The following is a 17,289-nucleotide window of genomic DNA, read 5'->3' as shown; positions in this document are numbered from 1 at the left end:
ATGGCAAAAACTCTCTTTCTGGGACAACTGTTATTCTTTAAACTCTCTGGTGTAACTTGGCTTCAATAATTAACTTCACTTATTGATATAGCTGTTTAGATTAGTTTAAAATCTGGGGATTTTTCAGACTCCTTTTGGTATAGCAGCTCCCTACTCAGTAACATGTAGCTGGAAACTTCCAGCTAAATAGGCTCTGAGCTTTTACTGTCATTTAAGGAATGTTTTGCCACAGAAGCAGCAACAGAATTTGGTTCGCATTTTGCAGTATGAAGGTTTGTTAGCTGTTGCTACCAAAGCTGTGGCAGCAGGAAAAAATGCATAAATGCAAGCCCTGTTTTTCTTGTGGGTAGATATGTGTTCAATAAAGCGTGACCCAAATTTAGCTGTTAAAGTACACAAACTACGTTCCCTAAAATAACTAAACCTCATTCTATTTCAGACCAAAAGAAAGGCTTTTGAGCAAAAAAAAGTCTTTCCAAATGGAAACAGTCTTAAGAAAAGATGTGATCACTATCTATAAATATTGTTTGTCTGTGGTTTTGGATTATCACTGCTATAATAACTCTACTAATAAACTTTATTTTGTGTTGTAAACTCCGGTGTCAATCTGAATCTTGAGTTGAGATGCAGATTGTGCAGTGAGTGGAATGTTTGCTAACAGAGAATGTCTCATAACGAACTAATGCTTATTAGTAACAGCAGTTACTGATTTAACCTCATGATTAGCTGCCATCTGTGAGGAACTACCTTTCAATAAGTAACTAGAAGGAGGATTAAAGCCTTTGTCTGTGGTTTGTTTTGCTGTTATGCTCTAAAGGTTTTTGATTCTCCTCCCCCTTTATAAACATCAGCTAAAACAAGTTTCACTCTGACACTTATTTCTTTGGAATGCCTTTCAGTACATAATACTGAAAGTGATGGGGTTAAAAACCAGCCATTGTTAGGGGGACCTATTATGCTGACTTTGTTCTTAAAAATCCTTTGATATTCTTAATGAGATGTGAAAAAGTACTAAAATAAGAAACAAAACTGTTCTGAATACATCTACAGGTCCCCCTAGATTCTTCCTGTAATATTGAAATGCAAAGAAGACACTGAGTCTGGGACATCAGACACCATTATCTTCCCCTCTTATGCAAGAAAATGGTTGCAGGGCATGTTCATGAGGAGATAGCCATTATACACCTAAAGTGAACCTAGCTTGGTGTTTGGGAAATTTAAGCTGCCATTATAGTTCAAGCCAATATCAGGTTTCAGCAATCTTATGACACCAACCACAAAGGAAACTGCTGTGAGTGAGTTTTTTCTGGATCTATATGCTAAGCTATAGGGATGGCAAAGATGCAATGCCAATCATGTATCCAGGAAAAAAATATCTCTGCAACACAAGAGATACTTCTACTTGAGCCTGCAGGCCTGTTCTATCTGCCTTTTCAGTAACTTGTAGCCTAAGCTGTGTCAGGCACAAGCAGAACTTCCTGCATTCACTCTTGCTTGAAACAAAGAACATTTCTGTCTGAAAACCAATCCAGTCTTGATTTGGAAATTGCCAGTGATGGAAGAATAAACCACAAGACTGGATAAATGTTTCCAATGGTTAATTATCTCTGTTGTTATAAAACATTCCTTACTTCTAGTCTGAATTTGCCCAGCTGCCACTTTCAATCATTGCATCTCATTATAGTGCTATTAACAATGTTAAATAATCCATTTGCTCTTTTCTCTTATACATGTAGGCATTCACAGGCAGGATTCAATTTATTCATCTTCAGCTGCCAAGCCTTCAATCTACAATCTAAATTAATCTGGTAGGTCCCTCTGCACTCAGTGCAGTGAGATGGCCATCCCTCATTGTCACTCCTTGCTGCCAGCACGCGTGTCTGCTATATGTGACATAGCTGGGCATTCATTCACCTTCTCTCTGCTCCTGTTTGACATTGTATGTGCCTCTGTGCCCCTGTATGACTCTTGCTGTGACTTTTCCGTGTCTGGCCATTCACAGAACAGAGGTTTTGTACAGGTGATGTCCCTGATGGGGCTTTTACATCTCCAGGTTCTTGTCTAGCCCCCTTGAAATCCCAGATAAGTTTGCCAGTGACCTGATTTCTGTGGCCTGCCCACTCAACATTTCATAGAATCTTAAAATTATAGAATGGTTTGGGTTGGAAGGGACCTTAAAGATCACTCAGTTCCAACTCCCCTCCCATGGGCAGGGACACATTCCACTAGACCAGGTTTCTCCATCCAAAGCCCCATCCAACCTGGCTTTGAACGCTGCCAAGGATGGGGCATCCACAGCTTCTCTGGGCAACCTGTGCAGGTATCTCACCACTCTCACAGTAAAGACTTTTCCCCTAATATCTAATCTAAATCTGCCCTCTCACAGTTTGAATCCATCCCCCTCTGTCCTGTTACTAAAAGCCCTTGTAAAAAGTCCCTCTCTACCTTTCTTCTAGGCTGCCTTCAGGTACTAGAAGGCTCCAATTAGGTCACCCTTAAGCCTTCTCTTTTCCAGGCTTAAGGGTGTAAATGGATTTCCAACAAATCCATTTCTCTCAGCCATGGAGACATGGTGCATCCTTCAAATCACGGCGGTGCCCTCCTCTGGACTTTTCCAAACAGGTCAATGTCTCTTCTACACTGTGGACCCCAGAGCTGGATGTTGGTTGATGAAGAAAGCTAATCTGCCGAATTTCAGGGCAAGCATGCCATTCCAAAAAAGGTGGCTGAACTTCTTCCTCTTGAGGAATGAAGCCTGATTTTCTCTAGTAGAGTCCTCAGCTCCACAGTTCCCCAAGACTCTCATTTTCCAAGAACATCAAGAGCCACTGGAAGAATTTCCTTCTCTTTCGATCTCACTGTGGCAAGCCAAGCATCCAAACCACCTCCACAGCCTGCTTCTCTTCTTAAGGAGATAGGAAGATGTTTTCTACACTTGATCACTTCCATCTCAAGATTTCTTACTGATCTGAGAAGGAAAGAATGCTCTATTTCCTTGACTCCATCAATAGGAATCATGCCAATTTAGTACCACTCTGGCAGATTCAGAACAATGGAACCAAACCAAGTCACTAAGCCAAGTCAATAATATCAAAAATAAGGAAATAATGTGTGTGTCCAGCTCAGAGTAGCATATTTTTGCTTTTGCAGAAATTAAAGTTTAAAAGCGGAAAACAACAAATGGAGTAATTCAGTTTTGATTACTTGAAGGTTTTTACCACCTGTATTCTTAGACTGATATGAACCATTTGTACTTTTAGTGTCAGAGATATAGCAGACACTGGAGCAAAAAAAAATTCTTTATGTAGGGAAGAATCTCCAGCCAGGGAACATTTAAAAAGATTAGCTGAGGTTTGAGTCTTGTGAGTAAACAGACTGGGGTCTGGGCAACACTGGAGCAGTAACACCATGCTTCATCCAGTGCCTAATGGTGAGGAATTCCGCTGCAGTGGCAATGTGGCCATGGAGACCACACTGGAAAAGTGCTGCTCTTTACAGAAAAATTCACCCTGAACCAGTGAGTGTGTCTGTGTTTATGTGTGTATGATCACAGGCACAGCCCACGGTGGATATCGCATTAACAGAGTACTTTCACCACTGCTCACAGAAGCACAGATGTGCCAAAAGTTGTGATCCAGAGGGAACACGTCAAAGTCTGAGTGAGAACAGTTAATCCTTCACATTTATCCCATCTTTTCCACTGTGATTGCCTGCAAGAATGTTGCCTATCACCAGCTGTGGCAGGGTGTGTAGGCAAAACTGAGCTGGGGGATCTCAGAGCACCACAAGCCCCTCCATGAAGGTGACTACACCATGATGGTAACACCCTGCAGCTGACATTAGCCCGGCCTGGATTTGCATTGTAGTCAGATGCTATGTTCAGATGGCATCATTTGTGACAAATCTGCATTCCTCTCCACCAAACAAGTGTCACAGACTCTGCTCCAATGCCCACAAGTGCAGCATCCTCCTGGGTGGCATCATAGTGTGGTAGCAGTTCCCTGACCAGGTTAAAATAGATCACTCAGATTACTCTGAGGTGTAAGACCATAAAGTCTAACAAAACTGGGATTTAAGAAGATTTGTGGAGGAAAAGCTGAATATGACCTAAATTACTTCTACTTGATCTTCACGTTTTGATACTGGAAGGGCAGAGGGTTTCCTTCTTCACTCATGGAGATCTGAGTTATGGGCCTCTGCCCTCCTCACAAGGATATTTATTCTTTGTATTTCTCTGGAGATGGAATAGGACTTTTAAATATTTGTAAATAATTTAGGCAGATAACTCACATTCACTTAATGTAATTCTCCATGAAGCATTCAAAAAAGTCCCAGTCAGGGGTTTTAGGAGAAATTTCTTTCTGTGCTAGAAAATGTTTACACAGATACTGCCAATACTACTGTGGAAATAACAACACTGTACGATTTCAAAATCATGTTTATAAGCTGGAGCTGCAAGCCAGTGATTAATCAGCACTGTTGTTATGGTTAATTTTCCTGGAAAAGTACATTATTGCAACAAGTTTTCTCTTTTTATTTTCCTCTTTTTTTCCTTTTATAAATGATCACAGTCTTTGTTTCATTATCTGTTTGTTTTTACTACTGGATCTTAGTTTGGCACAGGGATCCTTGTATTTAAAAAGGGTTTAAAAACCATCAGCATTTTAAAACATATACAAATTGCCAAGGGATTTTATTTTTGGCTTTTTGAGTAATGTTGTGTTTTTGTACTTTTTAGCAGCAATGAGCAATCCACCCTCTCAAATAGCAGAGTTTTTAAGTGATGTTTCAACTTTTTGTGGCTGCGGTCCACTCTTTTATAATGTGGGAAATGCCCTGCCTCTGAACTGTGTGAGTGATACGTCACACTCTCCACAAGTCTGCTTTTGAACAGAAAGGAGTAAACACCTCCAAGGTTCTGAGGACGTGTTTTTAAACTGTGTCCAGGGCTTGCAGAGATTGAGATAACAATAACTGAGGAGTCAGTAGAGAGAAAACGCCAGGTCAGAGAGTTGCCGAGGACAGGGCAAGAGGAGCAACTTGAGCTAACAGCATAAAATGGAGCAAAGGAAAATTACAGCTTGATTGCCCAGAAGCTGCCAGACTGCCAGCTGAGCCTCGTGGGGAAGATGGTGTGAGTCCCAGAGGATAAGCCATAAACATGGGCCTTGACAAAGCACTGAAAAGTTTGCTGCTTGCTGGCAACCCTTCTGCTACGTGATGGAAATAGTATAGGTGGCCTAAGATGTCTCAAAAGTCATCTGTGAGGCATCTCTAAAGGCAGATCCTGAGGTCAAGGTGGTGGCCAGTCCCTCCAGCTCTTCTCGTTATTGTAACCTTCTCATGCTTTCCTGTCCCTCCTCCTGCTGCTAATTCCTCCACTCCCTTCCTGCTCTCCCCTCTTTTACAGCTCTCTAGTTTGTTGTGACTCCCTACAAGCAGTTTGATAGCGTGCTGACAGTCTGGGTTATCTCAGTACACAAGGTATCCAGATCATTCATATCACCATCACTGAATGATACCGGCTGTCACAGACCTTCATCATCTGCAGCTTGTAGAGATGGCCACAGCTCACCTTAAGGTTTTCCTGAGAGAAAATGGGTCTGGATGTTTGAAGCAGGGCCCTGCCACCCTGGGATGGATGAGACACAAGGGTGCAGCATGCTCATGTGCTCCTCTCTGCACGCATGTGGGCCTGTGCTCATGGAACACAGGCCAGAAATTTCAGTGTTGTGATGGATGTTTTCAGAAAGGCTGGTGTCACATGACAGGAACACTTGGAAAGCTTAGAATGAAGAAAAGTACAGAATAAACATCCCCCTTTTCCATAAAGAACAAGGAAGGAACAGACAGAAGCATTTTAAGAGTGGCATCAAATTTTTCTCACCCAAAAGCAATCTCTCTGGGTCAGATGACTCTGAGCAGATTTAGACAGCTACATTTAGGCATTCTGGATGTCTCAGCATCTGCAGGAATAATAGGCACATCTAAAGGTGGACTTCTCATCTGTAGGCAGACATTTCAAATGTGCTGTGTATTTCTTTGCATTGACTCAACGGGGATCCAAATGGTTAGCTCAGATGTAAATAGTTGTTTTGCAGACATGCAGTAGCAGGTGACATGGGTGCTGCCTTCATGCCTTGACATGCCCTGCTTTCCCTCTTTACCAGGCCTGTAGGCAGCAAAGCTTCACACCGATCCCACCTCGATAGTTTAATTTCCCTTTGCCTTTCAGTAGATTTTTGATTCATGCCTGGACTTTGTGTCTTCTTCCTTGACACTCCCTATAAGCAGAACATTCCTTCAGCTGAGGTTTGACAAACATCCTTATTTTTAAAACAGCCCAGACCCACCCTGGGCATGGTTTGCTCAGCCCTGCAGTCCTCTGCTGGCAGTGCCAAGGGAGGATCTCCTCTTGCTCCTATTTCATCAGCTTCTGATTTCATGGTGCTGGATCCCACAGACATTACAATAAATTTGCCTCTCTAAAATTTGGAAGGTCAAGTTATGCCCTTATACAGACGGGAAGATGGAGGAAAAGCAAAAGAAGACATAGGAACTGTCCCTTGACTGTCAGCAGGTAAATGACTCCTGCCAAACTGGGGAAATAAATTGCTCTCTGTGGCCACTGGAGGTTGGAGGAGAAGCCATGTACTTGAATTACAGCCAAAGTTACCTGTTAGGGAAAGATTTCTGAAGGAAAATGTTGTGGGGATCTGCAGTACATTATCTAGATGGGAGACGCCCTCTTACAGCTGATTTTAAGATCAAGTTTGAGAAACGTGTCACACTGCAGTCACAGCCAGAGAGCAGAGTCAAGGGTTACATGGCTGTTCACGACTGTTTTCCAGAAGCAGATAAGTATCCCAATGTGATGTACCAGAGAACAGGAATCTCAGCACATCCTGGGGCAGGACAGTGGCAGAGGGGGAAGGTTAGCAATAGGTGATGTGGTTTCGTAGCCCTGGGGAATGTTGTTGTTGGGGTCATGGCCCTGTTTGATTTTTTCATGAAGTTGCTTAATTCTGCATAGCACACAGGGAGAACTGCTGAGGTTAACAAGAGTTGAAGTTCAGGAGAGGGAACAGAGCAGGTAAAAAGCCCTTCAGATGTGGTTGTTGCTTCTAGTTATTGCTCCAAGGGATCTAGAAAATGCAGATCTGACAGATGATTTTCTCATTTGGAGAAGTTTTCTAAGTATTCTCTTTGTAGTTATGAGTTGCACCCCATTCCTGTAGGTCAAAGAGCTGCCATTTGAATAGGCTTGCGTGTAGACTGGAGAAATATCTGGTCTGACCTGGGAAAACCAGGTTTAAGGTTAGCACAGGAGGTGAGAAGCTACGTGAGTTGCAGTAGAAGTTACAGCGCTAAGGCAGAATGGTTCCCTGTGGACAGAGCTGGAAGATAAGGTGAGTGCTGTCTCACAATCTGTTTCTAACTCCCAGCCCAAGAACAAGCAAGCAGCAGCTCTTCTCATGTTTTTTCCTGTTTCCTCAGCCTCATGCAAATTCTTAGGTAGGTTCAAGTGCTCTGTCAGGCCCTGATATCCCTCCTGACCAGAGCTGAGCATCAAAAACAAATTATATTTGCAGCTCTTCTATTGAGTTCTGCAGTCTACCCCAAGCACCATATTGCAGTAGCTAAGTGGTAGCAGTACTAAAGCCACATGGACTATATCAGATTTATCTCCGGACTTCCATTACAGACATACAGGTATAGATAGTCTTAGCACGGCCCCACACAATGTTCTCATCAGTTCCCTTCAATTTCCTCTGTGTCATTGTCCTTTCCCAAAGAAGGTTTAATGAATTCTGTGACAATAGGAATTTGATAACATGAAGAAAAGTAATATTTTCCATTCCCATTTTCCTCAGAGACCTCCAAGACCTGTTAGATGTCTAGCTTGTGGGACAGACACATAAAAGACATCTCACACTTTGGTCCCCCTCAAAACCAGGGAACTATTTTGAACATGTCCTAACTCCCTTCTAACTCAGTTTCTTTTAATGGAAACACCTCTGCTGAGTCACATCCTAGTGATGAGGAGGGATTTGGCTAGGGGACACAACTGGAAACATGAGTGGACAAACTTGAAAAGACACCGACCCAGCAAGCATGCTTGAGCAGTCTCTACACTTGCTTTGGCTTCCTGTCAGGTGGTCATTATGCAGCATTTTACTCCTAAGGTAGGTGCCCAGTTGCTCAACTTCATTTTGCTATAAGGTCCCATCTGGCCTGTCCATTTCTGCAAGCCAAGGGTAGGACCCTGGCACTGTTCCAGAGGGCTGTCCTCTCTGGACACAAAGCTGTGCTGCTCATGTGTGTCTAGTGATGTGTGATGCCCCTGACGTGTGGCTGGACAGGGAGTCAGACTGCCACATGCCATAGCTGTCCCTGTGGTGGCTGGCACAGAGTGCACCAAGCCATGCTGCCACCTCCTCAGCCTCAGAAGGTGACATGGGAGTACAACTGATTGTGTTGTCCTGCCACATAACCACACTGTGGAGGGGAAGCTGCTGCACTGAGGGGAAAAAAAATCTCAGGACTGGCTGGAATAATGGGGAGGGATACATGCCCTAGGCTGGATTATTTGTCCTTTTGCATTTGGGCATAGACATCACTGGATGGGCCCAGTCAAGCTCATCCATATAAAACAATCCACACAACCTCCTTAGGGACTGTAAGGATGCCAGGGACACACTCCTTCACATCACTTCTTCTTAGGTATCATCTCCTGCCTCAGAAGTCTGAAGACAGATAATTAGAAGTGTGGTTTGTTTCTACCCTGTGCGAAGTCAAGAACACCTTAGCCCAAATTCATGGACCTGGGAAGGTTCCAGCACTGCTGTAACCCTCCAGTCAGTCCTGCCAGGACTGGCAGCAGAAAGCCCTCTGAGAAGGGGGTGTGAAGGAACCTCAGGAGAGGTGGAAAGAGGGAGGGACTAGCAAAGGAATTGGCTGAGCAAGGCAAGTCAGGTGAGGCAGTGAATGAATGTGTCATTACCTGAGTAAACACAAGACAATAGCCCGTGTGGTTGCCCTTCCCAGGCAGGAGTGTGTGCCCACACAGTGTACGTGGATTGCTGCTGGGGATGAATCCCCTCTCAGGACCCAGCAGATGAGTCATGGTTCACTCAGGTCTCTGCAGTCCTCCTTGCTCCCTGTTCAAGTGCTACTGGATAGAGGAGGCAAAATATGAATGACTCCTGTTGGTTTTTTTCTTTGTGACTGCTAGTCTTGCTATACACTGTAAAAATTTCACAGGGGCATTTTTTTCTGGACAAACTTGCCTGCTGGTTGCACACATTGAGCTGTAAATCCGGTCTTTCATAGGAAAAAACAGCATCTATTTATAAGCATCCCATTAGGCAAGAACATGCTTCATTTTTTGTGGGGAGACCATTCTCCTGCCCACATGTTGAGATATCTTGGAAGCAGTATGTAGCTCTTTGAGGACCTATTATTAATTTGAATTTATTGAGTGCTGGCAGATATGCATGGCGCTTTATGGTCACATAAGGGAACCCTTGTGGCTGCAATGTTTCAAGAGAAAATTCTCATGGAAAGGTGGAAGCCCTCTTGGCTTAAGGAGGTTGAAAGACTCTATTCTGGTTTTTGAAATGTTGGCCTCAGAAGCACTCTGCAAAAATATACTGATAAACACCAATGGGAGTAAGCAGGGACTTTCTCCTCTGCAATCACATAGCCAACATTTGCTACGCTGATTCTGGTCAGCCTGAGCTGTGTCTGAGGAACACAAACATGCTGGGTACACAGAAATAAAATTTGGTTTCTTCTCACCTATATAGCCATGAGAAGACTTTATATTTCTCTTTCTGAAGCCAATTTGTAGATTTAATGTTTTCTTTGTTCTCCCATCAGTCTGTCCTGCCAAAGGGACGACAACTCCTGTAAGTCTGTGGCTGCTAAAAAAGGTGTAGTAATAAAGAAGAAGCATATTCCCAAAATATTTTATTTTAAATTATTTTTCTGTCACTCTGTTTCAGCAGGGATGAGTCAGAATTCAGTTAATAGATGGACACTCATAAAATTCTGAGTCTGGGCTTGACACTACAGAGTAGTAAACCATACAGACTGACACAAAATAACTAATTTCTTCTGTAAAACAAAACTGAGTGTTCTACATGGGTAGATATGTCTGGGTTTCCTGGCTATCTATTTACGAAACATTTTTGCAGCTTCACAAAATAAAATCTCATCAAACTCTTTACCTCACGAAGAAAGCCTTGAAATACTTACAATGGCTAAATTGTTGTAAAGGCAAAGAGCAAACAGGCATGCTCCATTCTTTCAGTAGATGGGAGGAGGCAGGAGAGTCAAAGGGGCCCCACACACACATGCTCTTTAAAACTAGTGAGTCAACACCATGTGGGATGGAGTCTAGGAAACCATCCTGCTAACCTTTTCCAGGTCCTGGAGCTTGATGTGTGATGGTGAAGGTGACAATGATTAAAACAAGAATCTGTTATGTTTGGGGAGGTGACATGGCAAACCATTGTAGTTGTTATTTTCTTTCCCCTCCCACAGGTTAGATTACACTATAGAGAAAGAATTTACCCAAAGGCAGATAATGCTTAAACTATTTAGAAATAATTAATAGACATTAAATTCATTGCATACTGCAGAAAACTCTGTCCTGAAAGACTACACAATAACTTGCTTTGTTAGAGTAAAGGATGTTTGTTTAGGCTTAGTTGGTGCTTCCGACTACCTAATTACCAAGAAATGAGGTAGCTGTGCTCTTAAGGACTTCAGAAACACACACCAACAAATGCAACAGGGGCCACATAATTTTCAGAAAAACATGCAAATAAATTGGCAAATTAGTTTTGCAGGTGGGAGCAGTGGGTCTGTTTGCTTCTTTGAATGTCTTTCATGTTTTCCAAAAGATCAATATAGCATTGTATTTCATCCACAGAATCAATTCTTTTCCTTTGGTAATATCATGCATTGAAATAGAACCTTAGGGACAGCTGATGTCTCTGCTCAAAACACACCACAGGGCCATGGACAGCAACAGGACCCTCTCTTACCACTCATGGGTAAGCACCATTCCTCTTTGGGACTGGTGCCAGCAGGAGGAAAAAGTGGATTCTCTCCAAACACCAAGTCCCCAAGGCAGTCCCATAAAACACAAAAAGTCATAGAATCATTGTGATAATGATTATCATATAATCAATATAATTATATGGCTGGAAAACACCTCCAATATAATTGAGTTCAACCATTATCTCGACTTCACCATTCACCACTAAACCCTATCCCCAAGTGCCACATCCACACACCTTTAAGGTGATTCCACCACTTCCCTGAACATCTTGGCCATCCTTTCGGTGAAGAACTTCTTCCTACTATTCAATCTAAACTTCCCCTGATGGAACTTGAAGTCTTTTCCTCTCACTTGTTAACAGGGGAGGAGATCAACCCCCACCTGGCTCCACTCTCCTTTCAGGCAGTAGTAGACAGTGATAAGGTCCCACCCTGAGTCTCCTTTTCTCCAGGCTAAACAACCGAAGCTCCTCAGCTGCTCCTCATATGATTTATGCTCCAGACCCTTTCCCAGCTTTGTTGCCTTTTAGACACCAGCACCTCAGTGACTTCTCGTAGAGAGGGGCCCAGAACTGAACACAGAATATGAGGTGCAGTCTGACCCATGCCAAGCAGAGGGGGAGTGTCCCATCTCCTCATGCTCATTTTGGCTGTCCATTCTCCCAGGGCATGAGAAGTGCTGCTGCTTGGCTGCTGGAAACCCTCGCACCCCAGGGACAGCGCAGCTGGCAGAAAGAGAAGCTGAACAAGTCCCAGCTCCTTTCCTCATTAAACAGCACCATGGGGGAGGAAGGGGATACATCCGCTCCTGAGGTTTTGCAGAGGAGCTTGGGAAACATCCTTTTTTCCCCTGAGATTCCTTGCAGCTGCAATTGTACAGCCCAACCATGTCCCACACTGGCCGCACAGCCCATCCCAGCCCAGCCGAGCCTTTCTGTCAGTGCCACTTCCTACCTCATGCTGCTCACAGCTCTGGCACACAAGCCTTGGTTTGGCTCAGGATGGGAAAGGTCTGTCCCACTGAGCTGGGATGTAAACAGGAGCTTAGCCTTACAGCAGCTGTAAGCCAGCTTTCTGGATTTGCTCCTGTTGTTTGCCAAATACTCTCTATTCACGGGAAGATGATGAAAAACATTTAGGTGAGTTTGCGGCTGTCTAGCTCCCAGCAAGCCATAAATATTAGGGAAGGGAGAAAACCCAACCCCCAAACCCAAAAACCTGGACAACTCACAAACCTTCCCTAAATAGAGGCTTGGTCTAATTACTCTAGTTGGCGGGAGCAGAGCTTACCATTTCCCAGACAATCACTTAAGTGCATGTAGCCACTTTAACTGCTATGCCTGTTATTGTGCTGTGTTCCTGTCGGCCTGGTTGACATGGAGCAATGAAATTACCCAGGTCTGACATTACAGACCCAGACACTGAAGCCAGAGAATGAATGTAAAGGCAATAAATACCCTGCTAATCTCTCCAGCAACACAGAAGCAATAGCAGCAGCACTTTGCTTGAGAAAACTCAAGATGGTGTTAATTAAGGCTTTTTTTTCATTCTTAGAGTTCACCTCATCCCAATTTTTTGAATATACACATATATTTGTGTCCAAATGATTCATGCTGCTAAAGTAGGAGCCCAACTTTTTCCCGAAACCTCAGGACTGCATTTGCCTGTGACTCTGACATGTCACTTAACACCTATCTGTTACTAAAGTCCCCGTCTATGAAATAAGGTTGGCACACTGTACTGAATTCTCACCAATGGAGCCTCTCAGCACCTCTTCTTATTGAGCTGCTTTTAGGAGCGTAGCTATGCTCAGATGGCTTTCATGGCATAGATTTCCATCCTTGTGGCTGAGGCCCAGGTCCTTCTCTTGTGCCCTTGGAGTCCTCTGACATCCTCCTTTCACATCCTTCTGCAGGGCAGGGCAGGAGCCTAGACTAAAAACCTGCCTGGCCAAGGAAGCAGCTGGGGTGCCCATTGTCTGCTGCTCATCTAGAGCAGGCATGCTGTGTGTAACTCAATGTGGCCTCAGACTGCCTGCCACTCTGGCCCTCCTACACCACCATCTTTCCCTCTTACAGAACTTTTGGAAATGGAAAACAAAGGTTCAGGCTGTCTGGAATCCACACATGGGAGCACAGCAGGATGACATCTATAAATATCAAAAAAGCAATGGCATCATTTAGCTTTCAGGGGAAGGCTTATTTATCTCTGAAAAGATTCAGAGATAAATAAGGGTTTCCATGCAGAGCAGAGCAATGGGGTAGATATAAAGCCTTGACAGGAAATTTTTTATACGCAAAATAAGATTGTAAATTTCTGGTGTAAAGCTATGGATTCCATCCATGAGACAGTAAACTGGATGGTTCTGGTTTACATTCACTAGAGATTTTTACAGCCATTTGGAATTGTGATGCTGGTAAAAGAAAGTAAGGGAGAGCGGCATGCCCCATCCCCACAAGGACCAGTTGGTGTCTGGAGGCATGGCAGGAGACCCCAGACTGGCAAAGAGCCTGGCTTGCCATCCCAGGAGCTGCACCCATGACCAAGCACAGCACCTGGGAGAAGGGAATGATGGCTCTGTACAGCCTGGCTGTGCTGTGAGAGCTGCTTTGGGCGCTGCTGCTAGTTCTGGGTGGCAAAATAAAGAGCAGGATCAAGAAAAAGCCTAAATTCACTGAGCCTGAGGCTGGAGTTGGCACCCTGATGTCTGCAGGCATGCCAGGCATGCAGAGGGTCATCAGCTCTGGGCTGGAGAATGGTCTGGGCTATGATTAACTCATGGAGCAGATGCATCCTTGTCCCTGGAACAGTGACGGCAGGTATTCCATGGAGATGCATAAAGCTGGTAAATAACCTTCAGGATACAGAGCTTGATTCTCATCCCATTTTCTACAGCCTGTTAGCAGTAGGACACGCCTCCTGGAAGCCCAGTGACTTAGAAAGTGTCCCAAGACTGTGAAGAATCTGTCCCCACCCTACTTCTCCAACAGAAAGGTACTGAATGTATGACAGCTACCACTGGGTTTCTCAGACAGAGAGGGGAACCCCTGTCACAAGAATATAAGAGGAATGTCAGGCCAGCTGTCCTTGTAAAAATTAGCTAGACAACAGATTGACCAGTGCATACTGGAAATCCCCAGAAGTTGACTCACAGAAGTTCATTGCAAGCATCCCCTGCCCCTTCTCTAATACCACTTCAATTTGCATGAAGTAGCATCTCATGAACTAGGGTCAATGAAGTAATCTCTGTGTTTGGGACCAAAACAAAACAAAACAAACCACAAATAAAACAAACAAACAAAAGAACCCCCAGCCCCCAAAGAAACCAGCCAAACCTCAAAACAAAACAACAACCAAAATACCCCAAACAAATCAAAACCCTAAACAAAACAAAGCAGAAAAGGATAGGGGAAAAAAAAAAGAACAATCCCAAACAGTGATTCTCCATGGGGCAACAAAAGGGATGTGAGAAACATCACTACAGTTTTTGGATGCAAGTTGAGTTAGATAAAGCTCTAGGTGTTTGCTGAGCCATGCTGGCATTGAGGACTCTGCAGCAGGAGAGCAGATGTGCTCCAGCTGAGACAGTCTGGAGTCCGGGCAGGTGGATTCTCTGTGATTCACTCGTTGAGTAGGTAGAAGAGACAGTGAGACAAAGGCAGAGAGAAGAAGGGATCCTGCAGGGGTTAGCTAATCATAGAAAAAAAGGACATGCTCTCCTTCCCAGGATGTGTTCAGTGCTTAAGAAGAGTCACTTAAGAAGAACTTGGAACGCAAGTACAGTGGACATTTACAGTTGTTGTAAGGACACTCACAGATCTACTTTGGCTCAGAGCTGAACATACACACGAGGAGTTAATAAGACACATTCGCCGTCCTGAAGAAGTTTTGGTCCAAATGCACATGTCAGGGCAAGGATGGGAAGAGAAATGAAGGTCAGACAAGCCTTGTGCCCACCCAGGCCATGGAGGGGGTACAGTCAGGGGAGAAGGGATTCCTGTTGCTCTCCTCATGCTGGTGCACAGTTACAGCCTGCACCACTTTGATGGGAAAACTCTATTGGTGAAGTAATGTCCGGCCTCTGAACTCCTTGGAAGCAGATGATGAGTCTGGAGTCATCATGGAGTTTTCTCCAGGTAATTTTAGTTATGTGTTTAGTGGGGAAAAAAATGGGTGTAGGTAAACTTGTTAACAGAGTGTTTCTATCAAGTTAAAATTATACATCTATAGACCACCATGGTCACCCATTGCTGCTGCACCCAAGCAAAAAAAGTGACTTGAGGCTTACAAGGCCCCTTCAATTTAGTTGATGGTTTAGCAGCCCTGAATTACACTGCGGAAAGCGAAGGACCAGACAAAAAGTCAGACTTTGTAAAAGCCATTCTAAGGAAAGCAGATTCCCTATCAATCCATTCTGCACTCTGGGTTAGCTCCCCAGGCCCTTGGTGGTCCCACATCCCTTTTCCAGTGCAGAGCAAAAGTGAGATTTTCCCTCTTGTCCTGTGCTGCAGTTAAGCTCAGCAGAGATTAGGGACCTGCTTATGCAGGTGCAAGCCAGAGCAATCCCAGGGGAGTGCCTTGGGTCTTGGCAGTGCTGAGATTTGCTCCGTTGTGCAAATGGGTTCCCAGTACACAGCAGGCTTCCCACTCCTTATTCAGTCATGGCTTGTCCTGGGCTGACCTGGATGCAGCAAGTGAGAAAAATAGCGGACGGAGCCTTGCTTAATCCTGGGCTCTCTTTGAACTGCCAACCCAGCCTCCTCTGTACCAGCATGTTCCATTGAGAGGATGTGGACAAATATATCTGTGCTGAGGAGTGGCAGAGGCTGCAGTCTGCATTTAGAAATGCTGAGCAGTGTGTTTTTCTAAGCTGGCTAATTAGTATGGGCTTGAAACTAACGGCTGTGTTTAACTGACAAGGCAATATGCCCTTCACCCATCCCTTGAGATGTCAGGAGAATTATTCCTTTCGAAAAGCGTGCCTGTTAACTCGTTCCTCTCTATCTCCTTTGATCTTTTCAATAAAAGCCTCTCCCTCTGCACTTCATTTCTCCCTGTGGAGGGGACCATGAAAGCAAACCATGCTGATTTGCAAATGGCTCTTCCTCCCTTGCCTGCTGGCTTGCATGGCTGTGTCTCCTGTGCCAGGGACCCTGGTCTCATGTGAGGAGCTGGGGAAAAGACAGCACTACCATCATCACAAACTGTCACAACTGGTGCAATCCCAAAAAGATGCTGTTAGAGGAACTGAACTGCTGCAGATGCCTCTGTCCTTCTCCAGTGCAGTGAGGAGATCAGGAAGACACAATGATTCAGCAGGCACAAATTTCCTCCCAGGTTATTCCACTGGGCTCTGGATAAAACTAAAAATCAATGACCTGGCCTTTAAATGGGAAGGAGAATAGAGTTTTCTGACAAACCTCCTTATGATCCAAGTACTGTGCAACCCTAGTGCAATATACACCCATATATCCAGATACTTGTGATTTTTCCCCACACCAAGATCCTTGTTATTACTTGATGAAACCAGAGTCTAAAGTGGGAAATAAACAAAAGGAAATAGTGGGAAAGAAACAAAAGGAGTATAGTAATCAATAGACACTGATGTTTAGGGTCAAATCTTGACCTCAGTTTGAAGGGTTCTGTATAACAGTAGGAAATGTATGTGGATATCTGCAGTTGCACACACTGTTGGGTATATCCAAGAATTGAGAAGTTAATTGCCACACTGGCAAATGCTGCACTTCTCAGTGTTGGTACAAGTAGTGAACGTGGACTTGCACAGGAGTCAGAGGAAGTTTTCAGTGTTTAGGTTGCCCTTGAGATACAAGAGGCATAATTTTGCAAGATAAATGTTTATCTTTTGCATTTCCAGAAATATGCTTGAAGAGACTCTCTTCCCTCCCACAAGGGTTTGTTTGGCACTTGAAGAGACTCGCTTGCTTTGCATTTCCAAATACAGATGCCTGTAATTTGGCTTGCACATCCAGGGAATGGGCTAACAGTAGCTGTATTCCAGAAGTGCTGAGCACTTCTCCACATTATTTACAGTTACTGCAGGATGCAGATCTTTAGGTCTTCACAAGGTCAAGTCACCTAGACTTAAAACACTGCAGCATGGAATTACAGTCCTATTTTGAGCCACCAACATTTTTGTTAATTTTGTTTCAAGCCAGCAATTGTCCGCAGTATCATACCAAATTAAAAAAGAAAAAAAGA

The sequence above is a fragment of the Molothrus aeneus genome, chromosome 2, assembly GCF_037042795.1.
Source record: "Molothrus aeneus isolate 106 chromosome 2, BPBGC_Maene_1.0, whole genome shotgun sequence".
NCBI lineage: Eukaryota > Metazoa > Chordata > Aves > Passeriformes > Icteridae > Molothrus > Molothrus aeneus.
The sequence above is the reverse complement of the archived record's forward strand: the minus strand, read 5'-3'. Positions refer to the sequence as shown.